Source organism: Amphiprion ocellaris, chromosome 12 (assembly GCF_022539595.1).
Source record: "Amphiprion ocellaris isolate individual 3 ecotype Okinawa chromosome 12, ASM2253959v1, whole genome shotgun sequence".
Taxonomy (NCBI): domain Eukaryota; kingdom Metazoa; phylum Chordata; class Actinopteri; family Pomacentridae; genus Amphiprion; species Amphiprion ocellaris.
This window is the reverse complement of record NC_072777.1, coordinates 12122978-12131071: the sequence shown is the minus strand read 5'-3', so window position 1 is coordinate 12131071 and position 8094 is coordinate 12122978. Positions and strand designations below refer to the sequence as shown.

At 40.0% G+C, this 8094-nt stretch overlaps 1 protein-coding gene across 4 annotated transcripts in view; it reads left to right on the top strand.

Annotated features, from left to right (window-relative positions):
* Positions 1-3918: 3918 nt before the first annotated feature.
* myt1la (myelin transcription factor 1-like, a) overlaps positions 3919-8094 on the top strand; it is a 95865-nt gene continuing 91689 nt past the window's right edge. For 3 of the 4 annotated variants that reach the window (XM_035947028.2, XM_035947029.2, XM_035947027.2), the window contains exon 1: positions 3919-4216. The gene's annotated coding sequence lies outside the window, so the exon portion shown is untranslated. The remainder of the gene's footprint in view (positions 4217-8094) is intronic. The other variant, XM_035947030.2, reaches the window with a different exon arrangement.

Sequence of the window (8094 nt, the reverse complement as noted above, 5' to 3'; positions counted from 1 at the left end):
AGAGAGAATTAGAGTGACTGAGCTAAAGGGAAAGAGGGAGAAAGATAAATGGAAAGAGCGGTGGAGAGAGGGATGCAGAGACAAACGAGAGGGACATAAGTTATCAAAGGAGCAAGGGAAGGATGGACAACAAGGAGGGAAAGGTTAGAAAAACAGGCACAGGGAGAAGTTTGGATTGGAAGGATGAGAAGAGGCATACATGAGGAAGTGGAGGGAGAGATCAAAGGAGGGCGGCATAGGAATAGATGAATAAAAGGATGAGAGCGGAAACTGATCAAAGATATAATTAAAAATTTAAGGAAAAATGGAAGGAGTGATGGACAGATGTATTATATTGAGAAAGGAAGCAATTCTAAGTGTAGCTGTGGTGTGGTCCTCCATCACGTAAATGAATGAATCCTTAATATTGATGGTTTTTGAATTTGTCTAAAAGCTACTGGCCATGCTTCCAGGTAGTAGCCTCAGCCCTGAGTCTGACACTTAGCAAAGCTGTCAACATCTCCTGCTTGCTCTGCTTTCAGCCTGGTATCTGCAGACATGACATGTGAAATGTGCCCGAAGTGACATGCTTTTTATACGCAAACTCATCATACCACTTTACAGCCCTCTTAGATGGGTTGCTATCATTGTGATATGTGCCTGTGTGAGGAGGGAGGAAAGCAAACCAAAATGACTGACAGCTTACGAGGACATCATAAAACTGCACAAATAAAAAGCAATAAAAGTAAGATTCAGTCCTCCCTGTTAGCACAGGGTTCAAAATGGCACCACATTCTGATAAGGCACCATGTAGTAAGGATTATTAAGCTGTAATTGCTTTCTCTTTTTTTTTTTGCTTTGAAATATTTTTTCAACACTTTTCCTGAGAAAGGCAAGGTCAGAAACAATGGTGGGCCTTGCGACAATTTCGGCACAGTGGCCGGACTATGTTGCTACAAGTCCCTTTGTTTATTAAGTTTTACACTGTGATCACAGTAGTTACAAACCCTCAAAAATAGGTCCTTTTATCATCAGAATTTTATCATTTCAGTCCAGTAACTTCTGGAAAATATAGAAAACCTGTAAAATTATTTCAACAACCTTGACTGAAAGCCTTGAATGCTGCATTCCATTTACTTTAGAAGACAAACCTGGCAATCACACCTGAGTAGACTGTGCTCTAGTACAATTTGATAAACCAAGGTACACATGTGCAGGAAAATACGTCTGTGTAAATACTCAATCATCCAGGCAATTGTAATCCTAATAGCTCCAGCAGAAGGCCACTGAACTTTCCCTTTTTGGTTCCTGAAGAGATTTCACCTCTTAACCAAGAGGCTTCCCTAATTCTAACTGACAAGTAGGGAGTCCCATGTATTTATTGTCACCCCACATGGATAATGTTTCGTTAATGACCTAGGACTTGCATGTCTCGAGGTGTGAATGGCTGTGAAACTGCCTGGAGAGGGATGACTCGAGGTGTTAATGATGGTAAACCTCTCTGGGGAGGGCTGTCAAGACTGCATTATAAGTACCTGATAAGTAGTGGTGCATTTTTTGTTTCGAGATGGCTGTTCTGTTTTAGCATAGATGACTTCCTTCACTCCTCTTAAACATCTATCCTCTCAGACCAGGATATGGATATTACTGTCCTCAAAGGAGTGTCCCTTCTCTTTCAGATGCAGGTGAACTGCTGAGTCTTGACTTGAGGACTTGACTTGGTTCTTTGGTGTTATGCCATTTGTGGAGCGCTCCAGGAAAACCTTCATTATCAGGTTAGCAATTGTTAGCACAACCAGCCAATTAAATGTATTACACAACCTATTACAGAGATTATGCCCATACAAACACCATAGCAACTCATCCACAGGTAGGAGTTGGACTGTACTATGTGTATAGTTGATTTAATGAAGCACCAATGAGACAGAAGCACAATTAAATAGTAAATTACTCCAGTTTTCACTACTGTTGATGTGCCAAGCAACCATCTTGAATTATAGAGTTGTTGTTGTTGAAATTAACCTTCAGCTTTCAGAGTAGGAAATCTTACAACAGCGATCATTCCAGTTGAACACTTCCAGTTCACATAATTTCCAGTTTTCCAGTTTCAAATGGAATGCACTGTAAGAAGGACACTAATGAGCATGCCCAAAATTATGTAAACGTACTACATCTGGGAGGAAGCTTGGAATTTGTTTTTGTCTGTGTGTGCTATCTAGCACCTTTAGTTTGAATAAATAAGGAGCCATTTTGTAATCTGGTAGCCAAGTTTCCTTAATGTAGCTATATTATTTCCTCATTTTGCAACCTATTCCTATTTCCTTTTAAAAAAAAAAAAAAAAAAAAATGAAAAAACCCCCGATGTGCTTAATGTTGTTATTAATCAAAGATGGCATCAGAGCTGCTGTACACTGTCAAATCCTACATAGATTTCAATTTTAATATATATAACCAGTTCTTAATTATTTGGATCAACAGTTGCACCACAAGAGTTTTTAGGCTCATCCTAGTCATACAATTGCATTTAAAATGCAGCTATATCTCCCAATTTCGTCTCAGAATTCCTATAGTACAACTATGTGAAGTGGGTAAATGTGTGTTGAAACAGATGCAGGGGGAGGATCAATGGAGTTTTAGGATTAATTCAATCCCTGAACCTTTGCTTCAGGTTTCCACTAATTGGCCTTTAAACATTTTCTATGGGAAAAATGAATGGACTTTTTACCTCCGGGAACTAGAGCCGCCCAAAATAGCTTCTCCGTCTAATGGACCCCAGTTCTCAACTGGGCAGCCAGACATTCTGTAGACACACTACATAAAATAAACATGTTAAAAGAAATAGGTTGGATGATAAAAATAGCAGAACGTCAGTATAATTTATCTATAAAAACACACACATAGAAGACAAATGCACTGCTGTATTACATAATATTCAAACACCACAGATATTGATACCGAGTTTTCAGTTTCATTTGTCACTGTTTTGCTTTGCATTTAGATGTTTGTACATGTTGGTGTTTGGGTAGTAGACATAGTGAGCTGACATTAGCTGTGTAACATAATGTGAGAATCGACTTTCATTTTAGCCTTAGAGCCACAACTAAGGAAGAATGAAAACAAATATATAATAAAGAGATTGTAACCCAATCCAGACCATTTCAGCTGATCCATGGCTGTAATGTGCATTTAATAACTGTCTAATTCTTTAAACACCCCGTTACAGCCTAAAACAGTAATAAGAAGAGCAGTTGGTTGGTCAAGTTGTGAAAAATCCACCTCCGGCATAACAGTTTACTTGTCTTTTTAGATCTGTAATTAGATTATGCAGATCCCTCCAGTGGGCTGTTTGACCACTTAGCCTCAGCCGCAAAGCATCTGAACCAAAAAGTGTGATTAGTTGCAATCTGACAACGCAAAAGTTGTGTATTTTATCTAATTGTTTATCATTAATACTGTATACAGAATGCAGCATGAATCGCAGGTTAGTGCAGCTACTACTAATAAAGTCGCAGTCTAAATTAGAGGCTCACTCCTTTGTTCACACAGAGCTGATGAATGCCTGGAGAGACTGTTGTGTGTTTGATTTTCTACCCTGCAGAGACACACACACACACACACACACACACACACACACACGCACACACACACACACACATTGAATTAATTCAGAAAGAACAGAGAGAGAGGGGGATGAGTGGTAGAGAGTGCTAGTGAATGCATCGCCATCCTTGGAGCCTGCATGCGCGCAACTCCCTGCCTCTCCATCGGGCGCGTCGCTGCGTGCTCGTCCCCGAGTAATAAAGAGAAAAGAGGAAAAGGAAGAAGAGGAAGGAGAGAGAGAGAGAGAGAGAGAGAGAGAGAGAGAGAGAGAGAGGTAAAGCCACCGTCTTCTTCTTCTTCTCCTTTTACTGCTGCAGTGTCTGACTCTCCCTCCACCACCTTCATCATCATCATCATCCTCTCCTCCCTCCTGTCTGTCTGTCTGCCCTCCCCTACCACCCTCCTCCTTCCTCCCTCCTCCTCCTCCTCTCTCCTCCATCCAGTGAAGGCATGGCCAGATATCACAGCGACAAAAGAGAGAGAGAGCGCGGTAGAGAGACCTTGAGGGGGGCTGAGAGAGAGACGGAGTGAGAGAAGCAAGGCTGCAGACTTCCAGAGCAGAGAGGAAGAGGAGAGGAGGAAGGAGAGACACACACACAGAGAGAGAGAGAGAGAAGTCTCCATCTTCGCCATTTCAGTATGTTCTGTTCTGTTTTCTATAATACTTCTATAGGATCTAATCCTGCCGATGCTCTTTATGCAGCTCTGCTTGCCTCCATCAGATTCCTGTTATATTCCTACAGTGTCATGCTTGTGTTGTTTCCCAGCTCAGTTCTGATGACAGTCCTGTTATATTCCTCTAATAATCCGAGGCTGTCACAGTGTCTCAGGGACATTGTCTGCTGTAGTACCTCTGTAATACTCCTGTACTGTGTCTGTCATGCTTCAGTGCTGACTTTTGGTGGCGTGCTCTTCTGATATTCTCATATTTTTCTCTTCTTGTGCAGTGTTTCTATGGTGCCGTGTCTGCCTTCGCCTCACTGTGCCTTTGTTGCGAGTTACACAGTGTCATGTCTTGTATTTAGTTTAATATTCACAACCGTGCCAAGCGGTATCCCTGTAATATTCATAGTCCTACAGTGAGCTTCAGTGTGTTTGTGCTGCTCAGTCTGTAGTGACCTTAAGACACCTTTTGATGATGTTTATTCTCATGTTTCATTATCATAGTCGTATATAATTTCTGTATTATTGCTTTGAGGTGTCAGTGATACCCAGTGCTCTATAACATCCTCGTAATATTTACGTAATGTTCCTACAGGGTGCTGTGAAGCCAGTATTGTTCTGTCTAGTGAGCGTATAGGATACCTCAGTAGACTTTACTAGGATATGATAATCCAGGCTGAGAGCACAGTGTATCATATTTTATATTCCTACAGGGTGTCAGAGTGTGTCAGTGGTCCAGTAATATCGCTATAATGATTCCATGCAGAGTTGAAGGGAAGTCTGAGATGACCTTATGGCACCTTTTTATTAAGTTTATCCCCTCTGTGCTCACTAGAAAATTTATTATGTACATATAGCATCTCTATCAGTCTCTCAGAACTCCATCATATCCTTAGAGTATTTCATTAAATTGCTTGAATCTTCACAACAGACCAGTGACTTCAGTAATAAAATCTGATGAATGAACATAAATTTACTTTTAACACTTAAGTAAAGTAACATAAATTAAATAAATAATAAGTTAAAGCTACCTCAACTTTGTTGTCCCCAAAGACGGAATTTTTATAGCAGTCATGTGGCAATCTTATATAAAACGCAATCAGATAGACCCAACACATCATAAAAAGATGTAAAACAAATGCTAAAATCCACTATGTAAACTCAAATAAAACATTAAGTGGCAGCATCATATAAAACTTTGATTACTTACAGACTTCATCATCCAACCCAATCATACAGAACAGCATCGCTGCGTTTTCGGACGTGAAGTATCTGTGGTCCTATAAATTGTTCCCATGTAGGTGATCTTACTATACAATTTGAAAAAAAATAGATTGTCATCGGACTGTAAAATAAAGTTGCTTAATTTATATAAGTCTGAAGAGGGAAACAACCCCTCTAAACTCCTGCATCCAAAACTACCTGATTTCATTGCAAAGACTTTGAATCTGATGGTGAGGCAGGAGGTTTGGGGAAGAAAATCAGGGTGTGTACCTTACAGCTGGGTGATTTCACTCAGACATAAGCTGCTCTTCCACAAAAATTTCCAGAAACTTTAATTTCCCGAGAGTTAATGTGCAGGAACTTTCCTAACAGTAAATGTACCTCCAACGCATTGGAATCTCCAAGAAGAGCAAATTAGTCCACTGATGTATCCAAACTGTGACAGTTTCAAAGTCCCCTAAATATTGTCCTCCATAAAACTGGACAACAAAACTTAACTTTCACTGGTTGTGAAATTTCATAGGCTGCTCCATTCACATTCTGTTGAGGCTACAAGTAAAACAGGCTGTTTGCATCTGCAGCTTTTAAAAAAAATGCATGCATATAACAGTACTGATTGAAACACTTTCAGCAGCATTCCATGCTGGAAGATCCACCAAAAGTTTCTGTACAACCCTCCAAAAGAAGATGTTTTTAGGGGAGATCAAACCATCTCCCCAGGACTTAATTTAGACCATGGCTTGTGTTGATCTTGATCCCCAAAATCAGAGTCAGAGCCAATGTTCAGGCTACGACTTCATACTGTAGATCTCCTTGTCCTGATGCACTTTTCAGTGAATTATAGAAACTTTACTGCAGGGTTTCTTTGATCTGCCTGAGGTCCACCTGTAGATAAGGTAGAGAGAGATGTGGAGGGAAAAGACAGACGGGCTTAGTATAGGATGAGAGCTTGTATAGATACCCCTTGTTTTATCATCTCATATATATATATATATATTCTGACTCTCAAGAACTAAAGGTCCAGTATTTCCATTTTTCCCTGTTAACTAAATAATTATGGACAGAAAGGAAAACCAAACCCAGTAGACTTAATGTTCACTTCAGTAAAATTCTGTAGCACAGTTTTTCTACTGTAGAGCTACATTATAGTATCAGTTAGACACACAACTGATCAAACAGGTGCACCTCATTTAGGAGCAACACAGATAGGATGTTCAAACATAAAATAAAAGGTTGGTATTTATTAGTAAAAATGGTCATTACAAACTTAAGTACATATTTAGACTTTTTCAAGCCTCAAGAGAAACATCACATCCTTAAGCCAGGCAGTCCGAGATGTGAGGTAAAAGATTTCCAAGCAAGAAAAACGTTACGATGCACCAAAGCAGTGGTCAAAGCGACACTGTCATTTTCTTTAGTACTGCAGAAGAAAGTTTGGTTGACACTCCAAAAGTTGCCAGGAAAAGGTTAGATGCATTAAAATATTTTTCTTTCTTGGGGAGCAAACTACTGGCTATGTTTGTGCATTTTAACTTTTTTATTGTTTTGCTTAATCTTTGTTTGGTTTTGAAGCCCATTGTTGTTTCACGTGTTCTGTGAAGAAGAGATTTTTTGTATTGCTGGGTGGGTTGAAGTGGCAAGACTTGAGCAAATAGCATAACTAGGATTTTGAACCAGAGTTGCATATTAAGATTTTTTCCATGAAATAATCCCTTTCCTGCCTTAAAATGGTTTAGATGTAAGTGTCCTCTAGAATGTGCAGGTCTCTGAAGTCTCCACCCACCTCTCAGCTCTTTGTTAAAGCTCGAGCACACCAGCTCTTTTACAACTCTGCTTAAATACCATAAAAGAACCAGAGATAATTTAGTGCAGTGACAATGATATGGAAGGGCCCCGCCATGCAAGGTGACAGGGTTGTTTCTTTAGGTTTATGACGCATGAAACTCTGGAAATCCGAATCCATGCTTTTGAGACTGTTATCAGTATCCTAGTACCCTGCAGTTCCAAAGTGGGAATGTTGAGCCATGGTGTTGACTGCTTACTTCATTCATAACACATCTTTTAGCAAATATTAACTAGGTCAAAAACTTGATTTTAAATAGAGGGGGTCTTTGAGCAGAACTCAAAAAGTACTTTTTTGACCTTTTCTTCCACACATGTATCTATAATCTTTGCTTTTCCAATTCTGTTGTTTTTTTTTTTTTCACTTATCTGTTATCGTGACTCAGGGCCACATGTATAGGAGTGTAGGTGGAGTGATCTTTGATCTTTGACCAGTGCTCTGCTGTTGTGATGGAGGCAGTGATGCAGACTCTAGTTGAACGATGTCCGACTCCTTGCCAAATCTGGATACACTGGGAATTTTCTACCAGAAGGCTGGAATCACTCTTAAAGCTGAAATGTCATTGCTGTGTGTGCTTTGGAGTGAACACTCTTCCTCCCTGCTGAGATGTAGGTGAAGGCTGGACAAAATGTAATCTTTCTGTTGGATCTAGTTTTGGGGCTCTGCATGAACCCCGGTAGATTTCTGTCCTGGATGTTTTGCTGTGTAAACAAAGAGACCAGGTGAACTCAGCTGAGAAGTAATGACAGAAAAACTCCTTTATTTCCTTTTGCCTCTCTGCAGAG